An 8,072-nucleotide genomic window follows, 5' to 3' on the forward strand; every position below is an offset into this window, starting at 1 on the left:
AATATTATCGTCAAAATTATCCTTATATCTTCAATTATAACCGCCGGCAATCATTATCTTTTTTGCAATCTTGAAGGATGGACGCAAGGACGGTGTTTTCCTCATGGAGTTTTCTTCGAACTCCAACCAATACCAGTTTTTTAACATGCTCTGTCATATTCGGGTTTAACCGATTCATCTTTCATTTATGTTGGTAACCAGTTTCGTAATCACATCTGGACGAAATATCCGATCCGATTTGCCTACAACAAGCTTTTATTCTGATACTTCTCAATACGCTACGACTCAAAGTTTCGTAATTCACTCTTCAGCTATTGTGCAACGAGAGCAGCTAAACAATGCACTACGTTCGCATACAAAAATAACAAGAGTAACTCAGTGCTACAGAAACAATTTGTATAGTGGAGTGATGTTGCAAATTTCTTAAATGTGTTAAGTGAGACGTGCCTCGTGGCTCGTGCCCTGCTGACTCAGAGAGCAGACGTCAATGCGGTAAGAACAGTATCGCGGTAAAGTAAATAAGTCGTAATATTTTCATGGGTGCCGCCGCGGCGGGCATCTCGCCCGTTATGCGTTGCTCAAATAAACAAACGTGTTGATTTTTATACAGTATCGGCCTTTCCAGTAGCGAACAAATCTAACCGCGATTCCAGCTAACTATCATCGTTGTATCTGTATTCTAAACTCGCTTCGACCATTACCCGGAATATATTCCAAAACTTGTAGCTACGAGAACTTAGGTTCAGAGTTTATTATATCGGAACTGGTCATACTGCAATAGAGATATTTGGGGAAAAGATTTTTTGGCCAAAGCAGATTTCGTTTGATTAGGATCTTACTCATGACGTGACTTCTGTGCATAAATTTTGTAAAGTCGCTACGGCACAAGTCCTAGACAAATCCAAGTCTCCTAAACTTAAAGCAGTTTATCTATGTAAATTTTTATTGTTCATATAATGGCAAATACACGTATTTTGTGTTCATTCTATCTAACTAAAAAGATCTTCTTTTTATACCCTATCATCATCCCTTTATCGTCAGGATAAAGAAGTTAAATGAATCTAAATTCAAGCTAAATCGAATAGAAAATCTAGGTACCAAATAGGAACGTATAATTCAAAATACTACAACAATCGCAAGCGTTGTTGAACATGTAAGCTACCGTAACTTTTTATTTTAATTATCATCTTATTATGAGGCGAGGCGTTAATTTTTACTAGGCTTATTTCCAATAATGAGCTCGCTCTCAAAAAGTTTCCAAAAAAAGCTCAATTCCAATTGAAGAAATAAGGTCTGCTTCAGTAAGTACATATTCTATCAGTTGGCTTATATGAGTCTGCAAGCGCTGTAAAAATATGCTCCGTTTTTCACACATCATTAATAGACTAAATGGATGTAAAAAAATTCATTCACCTCTCATAATCCTCAATTCTAAATAAAGCTAACGCATTTGTCCGGTGTCAACAAAAAGAAGCGCGTCGCGAGCCACGCATGAATCAGCGCGATACAATTAATCTAATTTAAGGTTATCGGGGAGGCATCGGTCGGGTTCTGCGACGACGTACAGTCTCGCGCTCCCGCCGCGCGCCGGCGCATCGTCCGCGCACTGCACTCGGATGCATCGCCGCGCCCGCGACCGCCCGCGCTCCCGTGTGCATGTGATCGAGTGAAATGCCGCAAACAGACTGTTCCGTTCAGGTTTCTATAACAGTGCAACCCGGTTACGATAAATTGCAAGTGTTCGTTGACGTTTACATGAGTGAGTAGTCCGATGTTTGACAGTAGTTTGTAGTGGATTTTAAGTTGCTGTACGTTAAAAATTTGTATACAAAATTATAAAAAAAAGTACTTTAAATTTTTGAGGAGCTTTTCAGGTAATTATCAAAAAATCGTTGAATGTACTCGACCAAAATTATTACACAATATTATACGATTTTGAAATTATTTCTCTAGATCATCGCAAATAGTAAGTCCTTGAACTTACCGGCTACCTGGTCGTAGCACCTTGACTGGAGATTTATTCTGAAAAAGCATTATATGTTTGACAAAGCTTACTGTCAATGTAGATTAATTTTGAATATTCACAATTAAAAAATAACTAAAAACAAATAGGATCCTTTTGAATTAACGTACTAATTTTGGTCTCCTATTTCTTTAATTGACTACTTAAAAAGAAATCATTGAATTCTTAGTAGAAATCAAAATTCTTATGGTAATATATATTTTACAATAAATTGTCAATAGTTTACCTTCAGTTCTTATAGTTAGTTAATCTCACAAAAATGATAAATTGAAAATTATAGTTATAATTTCCACTTGAGACCATCATTAAAAATGCTTTTCAAAAATGCTCCGAATATCAGAACGGATCGATATGAAATAAATAATCCCGTTAAATAATTTAATTCACCATCTGATGCAGTACCCAAAAATTAGGAAGTCAATTATTATGTATTTGTACAGACAAAGTAATTTCGACTTTTCTGTTTGGATTTTCCAACATTTTAATTAAAAGCAAAAACCACCAGATAAATTGAACCCCCCAAAAGATGTTACTGTTAGAAAAATCCATCAATCAATAAAAAAAACTTGAATTGACTGACACAGTAATCACGCGGTAAATTTTATACTAACGATCGGCGACAGTGAAATAATCGTCTGTCAAAAGGTAATGCCAAAATCTCTCAGCTAACGGCTATCTAGCAGCGTCGAGTGACGCTTTCGGCGCGACGATGAATCATTGCTAATTATTTTATGATTCGCGAGCAAAGCCGCGCGTGTGACAGCCGTGATAAACAATTAGACGAGCCACTTACATCGTACCACCCGTAAACCTGACTACTTACTGCCAGTTACCACCCTCCCCTACCTCAGAACCTAGGATGACAACACTTACCCAAATCAGTCCATAGCTTCTCGGCTGCTATCCAAAATTACGACTCTAAATTTACTCCCAATGTTAACTCTTTTGTTTTAAGAGATCTCTAAGCGACGCTTATAAACAATCCTCTTTGAAGATTCAAAAATAATGTTGTTTATGTCCCGTATCGTGTAATGTTCTCACGTAACCCTTCTTGACACGAGACGCTCTTGCCGTATGTTTCTGTCGAATGGTGCTTCTGGTTCACTTTTGAACTAATTGGCAGATCAAACAGATTTGTGATGAAGCGTGTCTCTGAGACGCGCCGGCTATAAATGACCCTGAACTTACAGACGTCATGCAACCGACATAACGGATTGAACTTTTTAAGTTGATTTTAAATTTCATTTAATGTGTAGGCTGGTGCGTTACCTTACCTATAAACAAATCTATTTCTAGACCTTATCTAATCTGATCTTGATCTGTTACCAATAGCGATACACTCGAGTGACCTTCACGATAAACGAAATGTCCAAACTGGTAGCCTGTGTTCTCCATAATAACTATATATATACACAATACTAATAAACATCGTAAATACGGCAGTGATGAGACATTTTGCAGACGGCGCCTGTAGTGATTCAGTCTGGAACACGATTGCCTTTATAGATGGTGGTTGGTCGCAGCGGCCGGGCCGTTGGCATCGGCATCACGACATGACTAACCGCTGCCCGCTCTAGATACAATCAAAATATGTGACAAGTTTATTTCTATTCGGAACAACACATTCTGCTCGATATATCCCGCGCCTCAAAGTTGAACATCTGCTGATTTTTTCTACGACATAAGTAGGTCGGGGCTCGCATCTGCGTCACGCGCGCCCTGGCCGCGGCCGCTCACCGTGCGCTTACGTTTACGCGAAATCGTTACACTGTTTTTCTAAGCCATCGCATACTATGCTATATTATATTCCTCTGCAGATAACGGCCGCAGTGCCAGTCAATACCACTTTTTCTGAATACGTATAACTTTTTGCAATATTTCATGATTTCCCTCGAATTTTTCAAGAGATTGTGTTGTTTTTAAAACTGCATTTATGTTTAAATCATTTTTCGAATTCGTTGTATCTCAACTATGATTTTTAAAATCAAAACCATTTTTCTGAGATTTTTAAGGTTTGCGTACTTATACAGCATAGACAATTTGAAATTCATTTACTTAATTTTAGATCACATTTTCACTGAAAGTTTTTTCAAATATTATAGCTATTACAGTACCTGACCAGAAAATATAACCTGTTATATGTTATCTAGAACGAATAACGAACGCGTAGAATATAATCGTAAGATATAAACCGACGTAAGCCAGAGCGTGTGTTGTGGCGTAGGGGCTGGTAGCGCGCCGGCCGCGCGGGTGCGCTCCTCACAAATACCCGGCTGACTCATCGCACAGTTTCACAACGATACCTTTGCCAATAGCTTTTGTATTACTTCCTATTGCTGCTACAATATTCTTCCATTACTTATTGGAAGTTTCCTCTCAATAATTCAGTCTGCGATGGGTTTTCTTCATATTATTTACTCTTTGATGACGACATTAAACAATATTTGTGTGCGCAAAATTTTGATTCGACAGAGAGATGTGAGGTATTGAAAAACATCGATATGTCTGCATGGATTTTATCGGATCAAATTAATACGGAGAATTGATTACGGAGATTTTGACAGAACAAATGCTATTGTACTTAAGTCTGCCAGTTTATTTGAATAGTATTGCTACATCTTCAAAATCATACGTCACAGTATATTTGATTAAGAACCAGATTCTTGATGATAAAGCACAGCACATTAAAGTTACTTATGGTTCTAATTACTAAATTGTTGGGTTCTTTGTTAACCCCATAATAGATAGCATAGTTTCAGTAACTAAAATATTGCAAAATGCCAGCGCTCACAAAAGTATTATTTCATTCAAGAGCGAACATGGTAACACAAAAAGTGACGAAAATACATAATTGTCAATATGAACGTAGCGAATGTAACGTCAGAGTAAGAGTTGCGCATGTAATCCACTTCCGAGCGGGTCTGCCACCGCCAGGCCGGCCACCCACTCCGCGTAGTAAACTATACCACAACACATTCTTCAACTTCACATCTATCGCGGTTGCCGGTTCGCGTACATTAACACAACTACACGATTCGTTTATACAATCATTCTTTTGAAATCACATTAAATACTCCTCTTCGGAAACTCTAACATCAAACATCAGATTAAACATTCACGACTCGTGAATCGTGATCCAGTATCATTGAAGTTTACGTTCGTCTCGATAGAGTTTTACGAGTTTCTTAAGATAGCAAATCTTCAGTCGCATCTGTCCTACGAATTAGTCCTGCTTTGTATCACCGTTAGACGTTTCTTTGATGTGATCTGGATACAATCACCTATATAGCGTATTAACGGTGACTGGCCCAGTTCTAGATTCGCCGTAGAAGTTGGCACGAAATGTAAACTGCCCTCTTTACTAAAGGCGCTAAATATCCAAATAGCATTATACTATTAAAATTGTGTTCACTATCATCTACAAAAGCGTAAGCATTCATATCCCATGCGCAATTCAAGCAGGATTCATTTTAGTCAGGTGTACTTATCTCCTAATAGATATAGTAAAGTTTTATCGCTAGTGAAAAAAATATGCTACACATCTCTTTGTGAGTCATAATGTGTGGTCACCGTAACAGATTCGCATGTATTATTGTCCTTTAGGCAGTTTAACACAAGGAGCCTAAATTGCTCTGTAGTTATTTCCGTATCGAATGAAAGTGTCTCCGGTGAATCAGACTTTTTTAAATGTAAGACGTAATTCCCTGTCAGTTGCCCAACGTGATCCTAACATTAAAAGTTTGGACATTCTGTAGATTTTTGGCACCCGTTGGTGAAGTAAGTGAAGGCATTCATTTCAATTTCTTTCTAAAAACCTATTTTGTGAACATTTAAAAATATATTTCGTTAATTACATGTACAAGTTTCCGCGGCTCGATGTAACATTTCAACGTCTAGAAGCGTTAACCGACTTTGTAGACAGACATTTGCCTGCTTGTCATGCAGCCGGTCATAAATCGGACCGCTAATAGAATAAGTGTCGTTCCGTGGACAGTTTCCGCGAGGTGTCACCGCCTCTGACGCAATCCGAGCGGTCTGCGCCCCGTCCCGACGCCAAACTCTAAACATATTAAAACCCACCGATCAAAGAGCTTTCCCCCGCTCACCAGATTTATGGTATTACCGAAATGTTTTGTAGATCAGCCGGTACATTAAACATGGATTAAAAGTGCCTTATCAAAAATGTGTAGTTAAGGATTCTGCTTTTTAATTTTTTGCTAGCTGCGATTTTGCAATGTAGAAACCAAGTATAATTCAGACAGGAAACCTGTAACTGTGTTGAAAAAAACTTTTTATTGAAGCAACAGAGAGGAAGAGAAAAATTACCTAAACACATAAGCATTCATCCAGCTGGAGTACTACAAAAAAAAAATAACAAATGTAGTTCAGAACAGAATCGAATACGTATGCCTCCCACTCATGGTTCAACTTGCACTTAATCTGCGTTGATAAAATCCACATTACATCATCCCCTTAACGTCGTCTAAATGGACAAATAGAACTTCTTTCCAAGTAAACCAATTGTTTGGGTTACCAGAATCTGTTCTGGTATGTAATGTGATGGTTCATCGAAGTTCGTAAACTTAGCGTGTTAGTCATGATCGCCGAGTAGCCGTCCGTAAGCCATCCGTTAGCGAGTCTGCCCTCCGGTGCCTTTTCTACGCCTCCCGCACGTTCATTATCACTTCGAAAACCGAATTAACCACCTATTTGCAATATTTTCAACAGCGTTGCCAAATTAAATTCTAATAAAAAAGTTTAACGCCAAGAAGAGGCATTTTTCGATTACTACCAAATTAAAACTATGTTTAAATCAACAAATATTCAAACAAGTGGGTCAATCCCATACGTTTAAAAAAAAACAAAAAGGTGAACCCAATCGATTACAAAATAATGAAATATTTTCTCTTCGTAGTTTTACTAGCAGAGTTCTGGTTGCAGAGATTTAAAGCAAATACTTAACTCCCCACTTCCGCTGTACGTTAAGATTTATGCGTCGGATTATTCTGGGCTCTTAGGACTGCGTAAGTTATACTCCGGGTATAATGAGCTATTAAAGCGGCGGAGTTGGCACGCCGCGCCGGCAACACCGCTAAGGGCACGTGCTACTCACACCCGATGACATCCACCTAGTAATTTGTTGTCATAGCCTGCCTGCATCGCATTGTTTTCTAATTGATGTGCAACAAAAAACGTCCACCGAGATTGCTTTTTATTTAGATCGTTAGTCATCGACGAAACAATAGTCTGCATTGTTTCCTAAAAGAGTTATGTTACGAATCAGAATATAAAAAAGGCTCGCGATACTAACGTGTTTCCTAAATCCTGAATTATTTATTATGTTTAACACAAGAAAGAACCTAGTGTAGGCTTTCTTAGGTTTTTATTCAGCACTCACATGTTTAATTATTTATTTCTTCATAAATCAATTCAAGTTGTTTACGCCGTAGTATCACACAACATCAAGAGTGAAGACCAGGTGGTCCGCGTGCCATCTGCGTGCAGGTACAATGTTCGTCAATACGAACTCAATTTTTGGCGAGTCCTTCCAATAACACGCCCAAGTGATGTGACAGTTTTATAGACGTTCAACACATGTCACATGTGAACGGTGACATGCACTTACGTCGGACCTACGTTTGTTTTGCGCACTGCACGGTGCCCTCACTATGCACGTCGCAATCGCACCTATTAATTAGGGCTGCGATGCTGCAATCGCTCGGGCCCTGATTTATCCTTGCGCAAGCGGCCACGCGAACATCACCCACTTCGCACGCGTCATGTGACGCGAGCGCATCGTCGGCACCGCTTGCATGTATGTTTACAAGCCAAGCGAAGTTTACAATCATCAATAACCTGTAGGTTATGAATCGAAAGGAAAAGCCGGCGTCAGGTGCGCGCGGGGTGCGGCCCGAGCCAGTCGGGTGGTGGGTCGCGGTGCCGGGTGCAAGAGCAGCGAGTGGGCGCGGGTCGACGACCGCTGCACGGAGCCCTGCCAGCGAAAACGGCAGAAAACCTCACGAAGGGCGGCAGCACACGGTGTCCGCAT

The 8,072-nt window shown here is 39.5% G+C and overlaps 1 long non-coding RNA gene across 1 annotated transcript; it reads left to right on the top strand.

The window, feature by feature from the left end:
• On the top strand, nucleotides 1-8,066 carry LOC113507733. The gene is made up of 3 exons (XR_003401894.1): nucleotides 1-1,301; nucleotides 1,526-1,874; nucleotides 7,886-8,066. It is a non-coding gene; the product is annotated as an uncharacterized LOC113507733 (long non-coding RNA).
• The last annotated feature ends 6 nt before the right edge of the window (nucleotides 8,067-8,072 follow it).

Source organism: Trichoplusia ni, unplaced genomic scaffold (genome assembly GCF_003590095.1).
Source record: "Trichoplusia ni isolate ovarian cell line Hi5 unplaced genomic scaffold, tn1 tig00003115, whole genome shotgun sequence".
NCBI lineage: Eukaryota > Metazoa > Arthropoda > Insecta > Lepidoptera > Noctuidae > Trichoplusia > Trichoplusia ni.